We start from the raw sequence: 18,502 nt of genomic DNA, 5'->3' as shown, positions 1-18,502 counted from the left end.
GTCAGGGAGTGGGTTCTGAAGTCTTAGATAATTAGTCTGTTCTAACATTACTACCTCTTGACCTTTCTGACCCTTTCCTGAATATACTGCCAAGTGTCTGTACTTCTCTATCCCATTTACTATAGGCCATGACCATACCCAAGCTTTTAGGAATCAACCCAAGCTGGTATTAAGACTGCCTCCAGGTATCTTCACCAGAGCATAATAGAGTCTTATTTCATTAAATTATTCCTTGATCTGCATTATTTTCCAACCCTCCTGTTCCAATATTCTTCACATCCATTGTTGTGGATGCTCCATGTTCCACCATAATTGTGTCATGTCCTACTGTTCCTTCAGTGGGTAAGCCGCTTCGTTTTGGGACAGGTACTTTATTTTCCCCCATTTGGGTTCTCCTGTGATCGAACCCTGGTCATCAGGCAATAAAGGGTGGCAGGAGTGAATCCCAAGGACCAGAAGCATGATCTTAAAAAGAACCTGCTTCAGGAGAGATCTTTGTGGGTGAGTCTAGCTGAGGGGAGACTCTTCTATTCCAGCAAAGAGGATGGGGCTGTCTTTGCCAACTTTAAATGTTCAGGAGAGCCCAGAAATTCAAGATCCACCAGAATTATTGCATTTGAGGTTCAATTGTTTTTCTATCAGAGTTCTGATCTGGGCATAGAAGACCTGTTGAGTCTATGTATTTAATCTCCTTTGTAGTTCTTCTACCCTCAAAATGGTATCTTTGACCTGAATTTCAGCTCTGGCTGTAATGTGACTTCCATGGAAGGTGAGGGTCTTTAAATGCTGCCATAATGACCCCTGGGTTGTGTAGCTGCCTAGGGTTTATAGTTGTTTAATCTGATTTTATCTTCTTTGAAGTTTTTCAAAACATTTAACTAAAGTCAAACAATAGTATTTGTAATTACCATTTCCCAAGGCCATGCAAATGTCACAAATACCACCCAATCTCATGGTTTGCCTTCTATTCACCCCTCCTTCCACCATACCAATGGTCAGATTCTTAGAAATTGTGATGCTACTGCATGTCATTGTCATCACCCCTCCTCATAGCAACTGCATCAGCTTGGGTTCCCCAGAAAGACCAAGAGGGTTCCTTAGAAATGACCTCAAGGAGTAGAAATGACTGGGTTCTAGGAAAGATACATAGAATAAGAGAAACCCACTTCAAGGGTGATTGTCGAGCTGGCCTCTGCAATCAGCAGTAGGTGCTTAATCCAACCTGGACCTCCTGAGGAACTTTTTGAGATGAGTCTAAGTGGTCTCCCTAGGTTGTAAAAGGCAGAAGAAATTCCCCCTTAATGTTCAACTCAGTTGACCAATTTTGAGGTGGCCCTACCTGAATATTGAGCAGGTTCCTATAGGTATCATTTTACAGCATCAGAGAAACATAAAGCAAATGCTGAAGTTATGATACATATCCCAAGGCAGAGTGCCATCTGGCATCGCAAGAATCTGGTCAAAGGTGTTTGTGCATACCTGGTCGTTATAGTAATTGATGAAATAAATGGTGGTGGAGAAGATGTGAAAGGGGTGTGTGTGAGTTGAACTTGAACTAGATCCCACTGAGGTCTACCTCCAAGGGCCTTTCTAAATCCTCAGGTACAGACTCAGGGAGAAGCTATCCAGGGCAAGTATAGTGGGTCCCGAATTTCCTCCTAGAGGAAGAAGTGGAGGAAAGGATGAAGTCAGCCTGATTTCGCTCCCTGGTAAAGAGAAATCTGAGTGGCCATTTATACTTGTTGAGCTTGGCTACTGCCCAGCTCCATGGACTGCCATGTACACCATCATAATGCACATCGCTGCCCTTGGAATTGTCCAGAACTTGACCTACACATTGGTACATGGTGCCTCTGGGTGATCCTCCCTACCTTAAATAGTCCAAGGGGAGCAAAATGGAGTCACCACCCTTCAGATTTCGCAGTTTAGATGAGACCTCAGATAACCAGAATCCCATATGATGGTTGGCCTCATTGTGGTCTGTATGAAAATGATGGGAAGACAGAATACAGGTGATAAATTACATGGCAGTCAGGTGGGGCATTAATTCAGCACAAATTTATTAACTATTTACTGTCCAGCTGCTGGGAGTTGAGCAGCAAACAATACAGTCCTCATTCTTATGCAGCTTATACTCTAGTGGAGGAAAATGGACAGCAAACATACCAACAAGGAAAACAGCAGGTAATGGTAAATGTCAAGAGAGGAATTCAAACCCTAGCAGCAAGTGGTTAGAGGGTAACTTTAGAATTGCTATTCAAGAATGTTTTCTATGAGGGAGTTCCCACTGTGGCTCAGCAGTATGAACCTGACTAGTATCCATGAGGACGTGGGTTCAATCTCTGGTCTCACTCAGTGGGTTAAGGATCCAGAATTGCTGTGAGCTGTGGTGTAGGTGGCAGATGCAGCTCAGATCCGGCATTACTGTGGCTGTGGCATAGGCCAGCAGCTGCAGCTCCGACCCCTAGACTCATACAGCCCTAAAAAGTCAAGAAAAAAAAAAAAAAAAAAGAATGTCTTCTTAGAAAAGGTGATATTAGAGCCAATATCAGAAGGCAAGAAGGAAGTCATGCCATACTCATAGGAAACAGCACTCCAGGGAGGGGGCAGCTGGTAGAAAAATCTCAAAGAAGTGCATTGGGCACACTTCAGAAAGGGAAAAGCTGCGAGACAGTCTAGATGGTGGCGGGAGTGGAAAGAAATAAAGCAGGAGAGGTAGTCAGAGCCCAGAGCACACAGGACAGGGCAGGGTGACTCACTCTAAATGACTGCTGGATGGATGGGGAGGGGAGCACAGTGAATACAAGATAGGAACCAGGTGGATGGTAGTGTGGTCATGCCATTTACAAAACCAGAGGGATCTGGGTTTTTATGGACATGTAGGAGTTCTGCAGACAGAAGAGGAGAAAGGGCATTTTAAATTGGAACAGAATTGACAAAGCCCAAACAGGAAAACATTCCATTCTAGTAGCTACCATTAAGACCAACTTGTATGCGTGAGAATCAAGGTCAAAGTCAAAGCAACTAAGCCAGAGAAGACCTTGAAAATATCTAATTAATTATTATCAGCTGTATGTGAACATGTATTTCTCCATGAAACTGCACTTGGAATTGATTCGATGCATTGGCACCATCCATCAAAGAGTCTAAAACGTGCCTTGAGTGTTCGTATCTGAGCCTTTTCATATTCAGGGATATGTTTTCCCTGGATTTATTCAAGAGACATAGCAGAGCCTCAGCACACTGGGAGGCGTGTCCAAGACACGCAGCCTCCTTGGCCAAAGGAGGAGAAAGATGCACTGCTTCTATTTTTGCCATTTAAGGCCTAAGTCTCCCTAAGCCACACTTTTCATTCATGTCTGGACAGTAACATACCACTGCATCTGGATGTTTCCAGTGTGTGCTATCCTCCCTAGACTGTGTTTTGCCTGTTTCTGATGATGACTTGTCGGATGATGGGGAATAAATTGAGTATGATTCAGGGTTGTCCAAAGTTCAGCTCACGCTATTTCCCCTAACTGGTTCCATGTGATAAAATGAAAGCCTTGTTTTTATGCCGGGCTCAGGCCTAACTCACATATGTGTAATGACAATCCTGAGGAGCTGCATGTCGGCACTTGACGTATGATAACTTTTCAGCTGCACAGAATAGTCTGCGGTAGAAGATGCAGGTCTTTCCCCCTAGAATATGCGTCCCCTTCCCCCTTTTTTTGTTACCATGTATGAAGGAGAACAACAAAATAGCCCTCGCTAACTGACTGAACTTCTTTCCCTAAAGTATAGACGTTTGCTCCAGAGCACTTAGAATTAAACCAGAGCTTAATGTTTCCACACGGTCCATCTTACCCAATTCACAGAGAAGACTTGAGGCCTCAGCAAAGAAATGCAGCATATTAGAGGCAGAATGAATTTCATAGCTCCTCTGTGAGCCTGGATAAGACCTTCTGAGCAAGCCATGTGGCTTGGGATGGGTTAGCTAAATGTATCAGCAGGCATTTGGGGAAGTCACTCTACAGTCAAACCACATTCTCCTTTTTAGTCATTTTTAGAAGGACCACCTGTGTTATCCTTGCCTCCTTGCCTCTGTTCTCACATTTATTGAGCGTCCGTAATGTCTAGGTACTAATCTAATCACAAGATTTTTAAGCTCGTGGTAATTTTTCTGTTTTATTGATGGGCTGGCTGAGATTTAGGGTAAAAACTCATCTGTAGTCACACAAGTAAAAAAATAGCCAAGCTTGACTATCATGCTTCTTCTCTGCCATTATTCTGTTGTGTCTGATGCCAGGGTATGCACAGACTGGTTTAAGAAGTTCTAGTGCTCGATTCGGCAGCACATATACTAAAATTGGAATGAGACAGAAAAGATTAGCACGGCCCCTGGGCAAGAATGGCATGCAAATTTGTGAAGACTTCCATATTTTTAAATCAACTATAATAAAATTTTTTTTAAAAAAAAGAAAGAAGGTCTAGGAGTCCTTGCAGGGGGAGGGGTATTTTGTATTGAACTGATAGGAATATGGCCTTCAGCCCATAAACCTGGGATCTGTCACATGTACGATACCCATTCTGCATCCTCGACCTCACCTTGTTTTTCTATTTTATTCCCCCATTCTCTTTACCAATATAATGTTACTCTTTTCCCCTTAAAAAAAGAACACCCAAATCAGGTTGCCCATCTCAAGGGGAAAAATAGCTGTAGGCGGCTATCAGAACAAGAGGCTTGGTAACAGTGAGCAGGGTGTTGATTCTGTCTCGAGTGTGGATATAAAACTAGAGAAACGGGAGGCCGAGGAGGATGTGCTCCTCCCTTAGGTCCATGGAAGAGGCCAGCGAGCGGGGTCGGTTGGAAGCCTTTAGGAAACGCTGAGTATTCCACGCGGCACAGCTCAGAATGGATTTCTGGACACAAAATGTGTATTATCACCCCGGTTCAGCCAGGAAGAGGGCTCTCTGAGGCCGCATGCATATTAAAGTGTGTAATCTGGCTGTTACTATGGGGAAATAATTTACAGGATCATACAACCCGCTGCCTCCTGTCATCTGCTGGGACCCCGTGGTTGCCGTGGCCGCACGTGGAGACTCGGCTACCGAGTTAATGTCACCTACTGTGTAAAATTGCACCTCAGCAGAAGGAGAAGGCTGATTGGTCTCGGTCAGGGCTGCATGTGGTGAAGGCTTAACTAGAAGAAAAGCCATCTGAACCCCCATGGCTCCTAGTGAGGGGGGTGTCGGAGCCAGGCCTGACGCAGAGGCCTGCTTTGGTGTCATAGCATAAGATCATTCCAGCTGATATGCATGGACGGTCTCTTAGCAGGTCTCTGCTAAACTTCAGAGCATTTCCATGAGACTGTGAGTACAACAGGAGAAGGAAATCTGGAAACCAAGGCTACACATCTCCCCCATGCTATTTATTTTTGGGCGGACAGAGTTAGGAAGGCATGGGCTGTGTAGTGAGAAGTGAGTCAGAGAAGCTAGGAGCGTACTTATCCGGTAGATTTCTTAGGCATCCCTAAATATCTGGAACAGGTCTGGGCAAAGGGGCACCATGGGGATTTTGGAACAAGTCGTTTTTCATGGTAAGATAGATATATTGCTATTAAAAATTTGGCATCTCAGATCAGATCAGGTCCCAGGCTTCAAAGAGTCTCTGCAAAGTCAAGTCTACAGCAACACAGCTGTGGACCTGAAGCAAATCCTTGATCCACTAGGATTTCTCATGCCTTCATCTGCAAAATGATGAAGTTTGAAGGAGGTGAACTTCAAGGCCCCTGCCTCCCTGACCCCCACCCTGCATGAATGCAAGCTCCTTGGTCTTCATATCTCCTCCCAACCCTGCACTGTCCAACAGGGTACCTGGCACATAGTAGGAACTCAGAAAATAATCAGCGGAAGAGAAAACCTCTTGTGGCAGAGTGCCAATTGAATCCCTGTGCCCAGAGAAGGAAAATTCATCTCTGATGAGCCGCTTAGTGTTAGCATGGATGTTCTCCTTTGATCTACTGTGCAATTCCTCAAGTTTTCTGTCGTGGTGACAGTGGCAGTACATTTAAAGGCAGGCAGGAGAGTCTTACGGTGTCAGCTGCTGGAGGGTAAAGTGAGAAGCAAATCTAGGATCTGGAGATGATCAGGGGCTGCTAAGGAGATCCAGAGCCAGGACAAGAAGTGAAGTTTCAGAGATCCTTTTTTTTTTTTTTTTTTGCTTTTTGCTTTTTACGGTTGCTCCTGGGACATATGGAGGTTCCCAGGCTAGGTGTCTAATCAGAGCTGTAGCTGCCGGCCTACACCACAACTATAGCAACGCCAGATCCCAGCCACATCTGTGACTTACACCACTGCTCATGGCAACGCAGGATCCTTAACCCACTGAGTGAGGCCAGGGATCAAGCCCGAGTCCTCATGGATACTCCTCAGATTCATTTCCACTGCGCCACAACGAGAACTCCCAGAGATCCTTTAGTCTCACAGCCAAAGAGACTGGAGTCTCTCCAGTCTTATCTTGACTCAGCGGACTTCTGATTTTATTTATGCGTAATTTTTGCTCCCCCCCACCCCTTCACCGTGCTTCAGCTCTGGTGAATGCACAGGGTGACTAGTTGGTTGATGGGGTTCCTAGGAATAAACAGACAGATAATAAGATAATAAGCCTTGACCTTGCAGTCAAGCCAGATGTTAGAGTTCATTACCGAAAGGGGTAAGGGAAGAGAGAAAGTGAGCACATGGGTCAGCCCTCCCGCACACACCCTGCCTCCTGGAGTTGACTGACGTAAGCCTTCGCCGAGAGGCCAGACTTTTCAAAAAATTTGTTTATCTTTCCTATCAGGTGGTGCTCCGGCTGACATCTTGCATTTAGACAGCAGAGCAGGAGGATATACATATATATTTATATTTATTGTATTTCTTCAAGCACATTCATCTGAAAAGGCTTGGGTTGATTAATATTTTCCACTGTCCGGTAACCATGGCAATAGGGTCAGCAGATATAATACTTAATTTAATCTTCCAGCTGCCTCAGTGTGCTTTACCGGTGTCCCGAATAATAGAAAGCCTTTTGCCTCTCTCTCTTTCTCTTCCCCCCTACCACCCTCTCTCTTCCTCTCCCTCTCCCCTCCTTGTATATTATTATCTTTGCCAGTGGCTCCCTCACATGACCCAAAAGGAATACATTGGGTTTTTCCCCCTCATTTCATTTTGTATATGCACTTAAAATCAATTCCTGTGTGAGTCTGCTTCCCATCCGAGCCAGTTCCCCTTTCGCCACCCTAACCACCCTCTTCCCCCTCCACCTCCACCCCCCACCACTCCCCCCCCCCACCACTCCAGCAGCCAATCTCCACGGAATGACAGGAAACGTGGGAAGATCCTGATAGCTTTCATAGCTGCACCGTAAGGTTTATGAAACACACTCCTCGGCCAAATGAACCCATGCGGACTCTACTCCCCGCAGCAGACCCAGGCGATTGGCTGAGAGCGCCTCGCTGGTCCGATTTGCTCTCCAGGTGGGTTAAGTGCGTTGCTTTGTCTTCATTTGGCCCATTTCCCTTGTGTCATATCTCTTTATTTTCTCTCTCTTTCCTCCTTCCTCTTTCTCTCTGATAATTATCTTTTTTTTTTTTTTTAAAGTTACCATGTTTTTTTTGCACACACTCAATATTTGGTTGGTTCTAGGAAAAAGGAGAAATTGGTTTGGAAATCTAGTAGACTTTTGCACAGGAGCAAATAAAGAAAAAGACAGTTGGGGAGGGGATAAAGGGGTTGGGATTCGAGATGGATATTTTTGGTTTTCCCGCTTTCAGAAAAAAGCTGATGCGAATTCTCAGATTTGAGGCCACTTGTTTCTTTCCTGCTTTGGTTCATCATCCTGCCATGATTTATTCTACATGTATTAAAAGAAAATATCAAGATTAAAATAATACTTTCTTCCCAAAGCTAGGGATGGGTGGGATGGGGAGGGGAATATTTTTAAGAGAGAGAAGGAAAAAAAGGAGAGAAATGGTTGGAATAAGGGTTATAGGAAAACTGTTTATTTATTAATCAGACTTTTATTAATCCTGTCATTGACTCAAACAATAAACATTTTTTCACACACACCCCCTCACCTTTTGTTGCTCTTTTTACAATGAAGAGCAATTTCCAGAGCTGGACAGTATTTTTCCTTTTAATGAAAGGACAAGTATCACCCTTATTTCTTCCTCTAAGAAGCATAGACCCCAGTTCACTCCCCAGGAATTCTTATTTTCCTTTTTGGAAGAAACAGATGAAAAATATCAGACTGTGCCCATCATGCATTCTCTGACTTTAGTCTGAAATTGAGCCAGTGCTGTTGATTGCATTTTTCCCAAACAGAGGAAGCATCCTTCTCTTTCTCTGATGACGTGCTTCATTCAGGATTCTGGCTCTTCAAAGGCCACCCCTCTCCACCCAATGGCCTTCCCCATTCCCTGTTCAGGAAAGGTGCATCCAGTTAAATCATGACACCATCTGTAATTGACACACTGGCCCTCATGAATGGCCCACATGAATCAGGTGGAGGCCTTGAAGGAGGAGGGATGAGTGGCTGTCAATCTCAAGAGTAGGTGTCACTGTGGAGGCAGGGTACCAAAAGCACACACGTGTAGTCAGGGCCCTTTGCAAACAGGGCTCCTGTTAAGCCACGTGACCCACCTCAGGGAGGACCTACCTTCAGGGAACACTTATGACTTGAAGCCAAAGGAATCCTATAGTTTTCAGCATCTCCCTCATTTCAGACATCCCTAGAGATAGAGGTACCTGTAGCTTTACTCTGGGCAGCTAATGCTATTTACCTAAGCGACCATGACACCCAGACCCTGGAATGTGAGGCACACAGACAGCTAAGTACAGATACAGAGATGGCTGCCTCTGGCTCATCACCATGGCTACCTCCCAGATGAAACTGTGCAGCTCCACAGGCCACAGGCCTTGTGTCGCAGGTGCTGACTCCACTTTGAGGTGTGCGTCACCTAGCTCTCATCAGAGCATCTCTCGAGAAATGGGGACCACCAGTTCTGAGTCCGTAGGACACAAGGAGCTTGATCGCCCCAGCCCTGTGCAGACTATTTGCCATCGTGCCACAGGCTAGGGTGTCAGAGAGGTGCCTTGGGGTTACCAGGAGCCAAGACGATCTGCACGGAGTCCGTGTTAATAATACCCAGGGAAATGAGAGGAAGAGGAGGCCATTTTCCAAGCACACACCTGAAGATCAGAAAGAACCAGAACACCACTTGGGGACCTTCCATAGCTCTGGTGCTTTAACGCTCCAGTGGTTCAGCAGTTCTCATAGCCTTACCTCGGGGGTTTACTCTGTCATCCTCATTCTCCAGCCCATTGCTTCTCATCCAGCAAATCCATATTGGACCAGGGGTTCAAAAGAACCATCATCTTTCTCTGCTCCGAGCTTCGGTTCTCTATACTCTTCTTCCCCATGGTTTCTGCCTGCCTTCTGCGGGGTTCTCAGGCTGCGGCACTAAGCATGCTCTTGATCCACCTGAATTCCACCATCCCCGTGAGCAAGGCCCTGAGTGCCAAGTCTCCCTGCAACTTCTCTGGCCAGGCCACGTCCTAGGCCACTGCCCCAATATCTGTTACTGTCTTGGGATCAGGACGCTGCCTCTGACCCTTTTCACTGTAGTCAGTCGTTGGGCCCATGAAGTGCAAAGGAAGCAGGATGTCCTCTTCCAAAAGGGGAAGCAGGATGTCCTCTTCCAAAAGGGCCATAGGGGGCTCCCTAGGTTTCTCAGCCTATACCTTTAATCATTAAACTTCAGGCTCCCCAACTCTACACTCACTGGCAGATCTTGTTGGCCCTGAACACAAGGCTTGATCAAAGAAAACCAAGGGGGGAAAAATGTGCATTTTCCAGGCCACTTTCCTTAATGGCCTTTTAGAAGTTCCCATTTATATTCAAAATGGAATAACCACAGGTTTCTTGATCTGTGGCCCTTTTTTGGTCCAATCAGTGACTTTTAATGCTGCATCTTCAACCACTTTTCAGGGGGTTTCCCTCCTAGTGGAAAGGAACTGAAAGAGCAATAACCTGCTGGGTGTGAGAGACAGAGTTTATCAAAACAAACAAATGGCTCTTTGCTAAAAAAAAAAAAAACCAAAAATCCTATGTAACAGCAACCAAAGCTTTTCTTCAAAGCATCTCTCCCCAGAAGCATGAGGAAGGCACTCTCCATGGCTCCCGTCTTTCTAAGGGTTGGGTGTGGTCTGTCAGGCCAGGCCTGCCTTCCAAAGGTGGACATAGGCTGATGCCCTGAACTCATGTCTTCCCGCACACAGCTGCTTTTCTTTTCGGTTTCTTTTAATTTTTGTAATGAATTTTGAGAGCTCTTTGAGACATTTTCCATCTTGTTCACAGTTTGAGTCCTGCTCCGAGGTGTTCTCAATAAATGTCATGGCGTCTTTTGCAAAATTCTCCCGAAAAGAGACCCATGCTCCTGTTTAATGCAGGTGCCAGATCTGATTGTCATTTTCCATCCAGTGATGGCTTTGATTATCAACCAACAGTGACCAACACATCATAGGCACTCACAACACAGTTCATAGAGGGAGGGAGGAGATTCCTGGTTAAAGGTTCCAGAAAGACGAAGCTTGCAAAGGATACAGTTTCTTCTCGTGAGTTGCTAGGACTGATTTTCTTCTGAAACAGTTGGCTGCTTCTCTGCTGAAGGCAGGTCTGTTCCATAGTCTCAGGTTGTGAGCAGTGGCTGTGTGTGTTTAAGGAGAATTTTTCATGTAGATTTTTGTGGCCATTGCATGTTTTTGTTTTTTTTTTTTTTTATCTGTTTCCATATTTTCATCTTTTACTTGTGGAATCCTCTCTTACCATTGTCTCCATGCATCACGGTCCTATCCGGGTATTCGCAGGCTTGGTTTAGTCGGTTCTGGCGTAAAGCTGTGCCTCTCATGTTTTCTCATCAGATGGATATTTGTACCATAACATGAGGGACTCAGAAGGCAATGTGTGACTTGGAATGATCCAATATCCCACAGTGTGGAAAACACAGATGTCCCCTTCCACGGCACAGAGTGCCTGTCAGTCGGTTGCCACCTGTTCAGAAGGGGAACTGCTGGATGCAAAGTACCAGCTTGTCACCATCTTCCCAAACCTGAGCCCATGATCAAACTCATGCCCTGTCACACAAATGCATTTGCACCTTGCTCAGAGACACCCCTGGCTCTAGCATGGTGGCACTCAGAAACGCCTGTGGGTGGATTAGCCTGTCTCTGGCTGCCTTTCCTGGCTGTGACCCAATAGAGGAGCTCACGGGTATAGGACTGGGAAGGTGCCTCTGAGTTTCTCCTGCAGGCCATCCAGTTCTCTACCAGCTACCTGGTATCTGCAAGCTCACTATCTCTTATCTAAGACGCCCCATGAGTCCTTATTGAAATGAACCAGTTCTGTAGATTTGTGCATGACTCTGAGCCCAGCCCCAGCTTTCAGCAGCATATAGCTCACATGTTTGGGGGGATGGGTTACCTTTAGGGGTGATAAGCAGTACCTGCTCCTTACTTCTTGCCTCCACCCTGTAGTGGAATTTTTCCACACCATCCAGATCTACCTCCCACTTCAGAACAGAAGCATTGTCCCCTGTGGCTGTTGGGCTGTTGGAAATGTTGGACAGTTCGCAACAGAGTCCTCTCTCTAGTAATTGGGCCAAGTTAATAAACCCCCTCCCCAGGGGCAGACTACCTTCCATTCTAGAGCTCCCACCCCACTAAGGCTTTGGTTTTATCTGCATCACAATTTGACTTCTTCCTCCACCCAATCCTCCCCTCACCCCATCAAGAATGGTGTTAAGGAGTTCCCCTTGTGCCTCAGCAGTAACAAACCCAGCTAGTATCCATGAGGATGTGGGTTCAATCCCTGGCCTCACTCAGAGGGTTAAGGATCCGCCGTTGCCGTGAGCTGTAGTGTAGACTGCATACACAGCTTGGATCTGGTGTTGCTGTGGCTGTGGAAGTAGCTGGCAGCTGTAGCTCCAATCAGACCCCTAGCCTGGGAACGTCCATGTGTCTGTTGCACCTGAGGTCCCTCCCCCAAAAAAAAGAGAAAAGAAAAGAATGGTGTTGATTCTATACATACTCCTCAATAAACTTCATGCATGGTAATATCCCTCAGAGGGTCTCCATACCTAAGACCCATTCCCATTAAGATCTTCAGTGTGGTGCCTTGGAGGCCACGCCAGGCATTCTTAGACAACCTTGGGATCTAGGAGACATGGTCTGATGAACTTGGTCTCCTACTCACCCCATAATTATCCCTGGAGCTAATGTGTGGCTCTACCAAAACCACCACACTTCATGAAAATACCCATCCTTTATAAAGATGGTGTAGCTATTTTTCTGTCAAGGAATCCTTTCTTCGGGTGTTCAGGGATTGAAGTGGCAGAGCTTTCAGAAAGTGACTATTTTCATATTTCTATTATGTGTACATTCAGTAAAGAGTGCGGGTCTTGAGTGTAAAGATTTATTTTTATACGTGTACATACTTGTGTAACCAAACCCATATCAATTCGTTGATCACATCCAGCGTCCAGAAAGCTCCCTCATGCTCCCAGCCAGTCCCTCCACCAAAGGCCAATACTATTCCAAACTCTACCCACATAAATTAATTTGAAAATGATTACTTTTTGCATATTTTAAGCTTCTCTCTTTCACTGACCGTGTTCAAAATTTGGTCAGTACTAGTGGCAGAGTCACGATTTCTGTTATGCATTTAAAAGGCAATAAAAACACTTGGAAAGCAGCATGAAAGAAAAACTCACAACTCAATATTTATACAAAGCACTTAAGAGTCTAAGCAGTGACATTGTTAATGTTGCACATGTGTATAACTGAACAGGCAGTTGGAGTTTGCAGACAAATGGTTGCAAGACACTGTACAATCAAGTCGTCATGTTATTTTAACTTAGTTACCAGATGGTTAGGTTGGAGTTGGAGGAGTCATCAGGCTGGGATTTAAAGTTAAATTAGGATAAGCAATTTAAGCTCTGGATAGATTGCCATTTTGTTTGTTTGTTTGTTTTCCAAAGGAGTCATACATTTTATGAAGTATCACCTTATAATTCTTACAATCCTTCTCTCCTTAGCATGCTTGAAGGTCTCCCCCTGTTTCTAAGCATATCCTTTGGGGGGGCTTCAGCCTTCAGTCCCACTCTTTGCACTGCTGTTGCCAGGATTCCTAGAGAGTTTCAAGTTGCATATATTGAGGTCCGCAGTTGAGGCTTTCTTTCTCCAGGGGCAGAGGAAATAAAAGGATTGTGTAACAAATGTGGTTGCAGTGAATTTGTCAGACAGTGTTGTAGTGGCTGAAGACTGGGTGAGACTGGAAGGAGATTTGTTATCTTGCTCCTCATCTCCATGCTAATCAGTTGGAGATGTGGGTCTGGTCTCCAAGCTTTCCCCCCTGAATCAGCCAGAAAAAGAGAGCCTAGGTGCTTGACACGGGAATTCAATATGGAATCCAGTTTCAGAGCACTAGAAGGGAGTGAAGAGGCAACTCAGAGATTAGCAACAGCAGGAGGCTCTTACTACCCATAACCTAGAGGAACAAAGGGAGGAGGAGGTGGTACAGAGCCCACGAACCAGGAGCTAGAATCACCAGAGGGCTGTTTGGCAGGACCTGGAATAGGCAAGAGAAGCAGCGACTTCCCTTGGGGCTACAAAAAGCAGAGGCAACAGGAGGAGCAAAGTGGGAGAAATACCTGGCTTCCCCCTTACTTCCATCCTCTAGGCTCCTGCCACAGCCTGCCATTGGCTGACCCCAGCCAGAAGCCCTTTGGCAAGCGAGCTCTTGGGAATTAGAGTTTGCTCAGAGCTGTACTCTGGAACATGGAGCAGGAAGGGAAGATTTGGCTTTGAAAGCACAAAGGCCAATGACAATGCCGCCCCCCCCCTTCCCATCCCTCATTAACTGATGAAGAGAAATCCTTCCTACCAGTCTGGTGCAGAACTAATTTTTTAGGCTGTGTTTCTAAGGAGAACGAAAGGCTAAACATGTAGTGTGATCTTTGTTTTCAGGGCTTGGGGACTGCCAGCTGGAAGCTGTGCTAAGGGGCTCCGTCTCTTGCTCTTCGGGAGCTTATAGATGCAGCGCCTTACTTTAGGATTTACAGGCGATCTCAGTTTCATAAATCAGCGATGTGTGCTCCGCGTGTGAGAGTCTGCAAATTCTAAACTAATATGTCGCTCTCTTTCTGTCTAGCATCATATTTATGTTAAGGCTGCATAAATCGTGCTCTCTGTTTCTGCAGCACGACCGCAATGAAAAGTGATGTAAGCAACAATAAGATAGCATGGAAATTAAAATGCAAGAAAACCAAGTGAAGTAAAAATTCATGTGACCCGCGAGTTAAAGCCACTTATTTCAGAAATGCGCCTTGATTAGGGGATGGAACTCAAGTAGTTACCCTCCATTCAGCCATTTGGCTGCTAAGTCATTCAACTTGTTCTCTTGCCCTGTGAAATGTGCTTATCGTCAATTGTCACCAGATCAGAGGTGGTGGTGGTGATAAGCTTCTGAGCCTCAATGTCTTTTCGGGGTCAAAACTCCCAGAGGGATCTTATGAGCCAGGGTATCAAGGAGGAATTGTAAGGGCAAAACTGCCATTTTCAGAGACCGAATTTCCCACCAGCAGGTGAAGACAGAAATGGGACTCTAGGAAGCCCTTCTCAGGCTAGAGTCAGGAATTTGACTATTTCCTGCATGGCTTAGCAGACCCGAACAAGGTAGATTTCAGCTGCTCCATTTTAACAGAAGCATTTTGGCCCTATAGATGTCAGTGGATTTTATAGGCATGGATTTCCTCCCTTTGTATCAGACCCCTAGAAGGCGTGACCATACCAGAGCTAAAGAACAAGGCTGAGCAGTTCCTTGGCTGGTGGAGGGCAGTGATTTCAAAGGGAAGCCACCCGGAGTCAGAGATCTTCCTTTCCTTTAGGGGTATGTGCTTTTCAGGTTTGTTTATTACATTTGAAAACCAACTGAAACATCAGCTTATGCATTAGACCAAGGAATAAAAGGTAATATTTTAACATGCTAAAGGAATTCTGCCAGCCAGTCATAAGTATCAATCCATCACAATTATTAGAAACAATGTACTCTGCAGTAGTAAAGAGATACAGCCAATATACAGGCACACACTAAATAAATTCCCTGTTAGACGGGCTGTTTCCTCCCCTGCCCAGGCAAAGTGCAGAAACTGCTTGTACAAAAGAAAAAATGTGAAGAGAGGTAAAACTCAACATCACACATTTTTGGGGGGTTTGGTTTCAATTATTCCTCTGTCTCCAAATAGAGCTTATGTCGGCACCCAGTTTCCCTCTTCAAAACACAGATTGGCCCTGGATCTGGTGATTCAATATATACAGAATACGATTAGAATACGCCACTGGGGAGAAAGAAACAAGGGGTGGGTTGGAGAGGCAAATTGATTCAACCCAGAAAAAGGGACCTCACTGATGTGTGGATGCACACACAGACGGCCACTCTTGCTTCTATGCGCTCTCCTTTCGTTTCCAGCCCTATCTTCATTAGCAGAGAGAAGGCTGGAGGCAGCCCCTCTTTCCTGCAGCCATTTGCTTTACGTAAACCAGCTAGCAAACCGCTCCCGTTCGTATTGATGTAGACATTACCGCAAATCGCCACTTAGGGACCTGAACGAATTGACTAACTGGTTTCAGATCCAATACACATAACTTGATCAGACACAAAGTTTAAGTACACTTGCAGGCGTGCCAACTGCACCTACCGGGAAGTGACTCTTTGGCTGCCAGTTTAAAGAGGCCCTAAGGGACCCTGGGAGGAAGGCACACAGACCTAGAGGTGAGGCAGCTAGTCTGGAGGTTTCAAGAAGAACAGCCCAGGGTGGAAAGAGATAAGGCATTCTGGGCAGGAAGCAAGGCAGTTTCAAAAGCCACATGGACACTTCAGTCCAGAGCGCGCTTGATACAAGCTTCATTAATCTGGCTTTTTATCCTCCCTTCCGGTGGCTCTGAGGTCTGGGAAACAGAGTGTCAGATGACATGAGAGATGACTGCATTCAGATCAGAGAAATCTCAGCTGGCCAGGGCTCACCTGCTTGTGCATCTGCCCATCAGGCTGCCAGGTACCCAGGAACAATGGCCTTTGAGTTCATTGTCTTCCCAATAGCCAGGAAATCACCTGCGTAGAGCTGGGCAAAGCGCTGGAGAAGAATGAACAGCACTGACCCTGGAGGCCAAGACTGGTCTGTGGTATGGCTGGAGCTGAGGACCATGTGAGCCTGATCTTACCCTGGACAGTGGACCAGCCTGGCAATCTGTTATTGCCTTAACTGATTCTCCCTCCTTTGGGATATACGCTTTTGGTTTTGCCATTCTCCTTGGGAGTGGGAATACTGCTTTCCTGTGACATGCAGCTTTCCCTCGGAATATCATGTGATAGAATTTACAAGGTTTGATGTGCAAGTGGAGGAACGGGTTGGACTTGTAGCTATAGAAACTTCTAGAAAAAAAAAAAAGAATAAGTGAGAAAAATCTGTCACCTTAACTGATGTGCATAAATCTGTGTGCATATGCGTGTGTGTGTGGTGGCGAGGGGGCAATACTGATAGTGGTGAACCAGATAGGATCCTGGCAAGACGGGAATACAGTCTGTAGAAACAGGTGAGGCCAACAGCTGCAAAACAATAGGTGACTCAGGAGAGGCTGAAAGTCAGAACAAAATAGAGAGGAGGGGTCGATGGCAGGGAGAGAAGTAGTTATGGGTAGTTCTCAAGAAGGACCATACATATTAGCAAGAAGCCTTTAAAAATTTGAAAGAATAATCCTGGTTTAAGTAGAGAAAAAAATATTTGTTACTTCAGTTTCTAGTATGTATTTATATTATTATATGTATATTTCGTATTTCATTATTTTTTTTTACTCAGTCATTTAGTGTGTCCTTATTGACCACCTGCTGTGTATTGATAGCATTATGGATACCGTGAGACATAACACAGACATGGTTGGCAACCAAGTAGAGTTTACAAGCTCACAACAGTTGTCTAGAAGCAGGTTACTGAAGGCTTAAGGCATTTGGTGGTGAAGGCCCACTCCTTACAAATTGAAATAATTTACTGTTAAAGGTGATTTTTAAAATGATGTAATAATAATAAGAGTAAATAATGGTGAAACATGTTGAACACCTATCATGCCCAGGAACCGTGCTGGGGCACCTCTCTATATTGCATCATTTAATCCTCATAACCATTTTATAAGGGAGAGGTTTTTGGTGCCATTTTACATTTGTGGCTTAGAGAGCTTGAGGTCCATCCCACATGTAATGCAGGAAGGTGTGGGTTTCAAATTTAGGTATCTCTGATCCCATATCCTTCACTCACTCTGCTCTGCCAAGCAGCTTCCCTGGTGGCAGTGCAGAAGCCAGGGTGGAGAGAGACTGGTATTAGGGAAACCAACAAAGGGAATGGGAATGTCATTATTCCATGAGAAGAATGATGAACATACAAGGAGATGTGACGTGTGTAAGTGACAAGGGAGTAGGAGACGTGCATCGGGTTCAGTAGTCTTTGCAAAGCTCTCCACAGGATCAGGAGGCATGTGGAACTGTGAAGTGGGGGGAGTTGGGAATAGCCCTTTAAGGTATCCAGCTTGGGTGACTGGAAGGGTAGGTCGGTGATACTAGAAAAGGTGGTTGGGGGTTGGAGTCAGAGGCAAGAGATGGTGATGAATTTCCTTTTGAATGGGCTTCATGTAAGGAGGTAGATTGGATATTCACATAAACGTAACTAATGGTATTTGGGTACATGGCATTTGAGAGAGGTTAAAGTTAGGTATACAGACCTGGGAACCAGCAACAAAAGAACCAAGGAAGCAGGAATAAGGGGCCAAAAACAAGCAATTGTCCTGGCTACTTTGTTCACACACACTCAATGAGCACGTCAGGCATTTCATGGACCAGCAGGTAGACAAGTGTTTCTCAACCTCAATGCCATGGAGAATGTGGGCCAAGTAATTCATGGCTATGAGCAGCTGTCTTATGCACTATGGGATTTTAGCAGCATCCTTGGCCTTTACCCACAAGATCCCAGGAGCACCTCACCCTCCCGTTGTCGTGATAGACAAAAATGTCTTTGGACACTGCCAAATGTCCTGTGAGGGGCAAAATTACCCCCAGTTGGAAACCACTGAGGTAAACCAAAGAGTTCTCATTAGTCTATCTATAAGCATGCATATTATGATACACATATATGTGTATAACTTCTTTATACATATCATGTACACCTGTGCTGCTTTTCTAGTCTATGGGATTCGGTGCTACTCTTGTAATCACACACACAATGGCAATGACTCTGATATGAAGTGGTCAGAATACTGAATATTTCTAAATGCTGTGGCACCAGTCACTTGCCCATAAGTTGAAACCTTTTGAAGCATATTTGAAATCACTTAATTATACAATTTTATTGCAGGCTTGTGTCAAACAAAGACAGGTGGT

The 18,502-nt window shown here is 45.3% G+C and overlaps 1 protein-coding gene and 1 non-coding gene across 2 annotated transcripts in view; both read left to right on the top strand.

Moving 5' to 3' along the window:
• ZFHX3 (zinc finger homeobox 3) overlaps positions 1-18,502 on the top strand; it is a 996,345-nt gene that overhangs the window by 331,608 nt on the left and 646,235 nt on the right. The gene's annotated exons all lie outside the window — the stretch shown is intronic.
• LOC146402226 (U6 spliceosomal RNA) lies at positions 4,319-4,425 on the top strand. Its single transcript, XR_014808777.1, has one exon. It is a non-coding gene; the product is annotated as a U6 spliceosomal RNA (small nuclear RNA).

Source organism: Sus scrofa, chromosome 6 (assembly GCF_054392235.1).
Source record: "Sus scrofa isolate SSC_HxYL_T2T_F1_AM1 chromosome 6, Sscrofa_HxYL_maternal_Yorkshire_Landrace_v2.0, whole genome shotgun sequence".
Taxonomy (NCBI): Eukaryota; Metazoa; Chordata; class Mammalia; order Artiodactyla; family Suidae; genus Sus; species Sus scrofa.
This window is presented reverse-complemented; position numbering and strand designations above follow the sequence as displayed.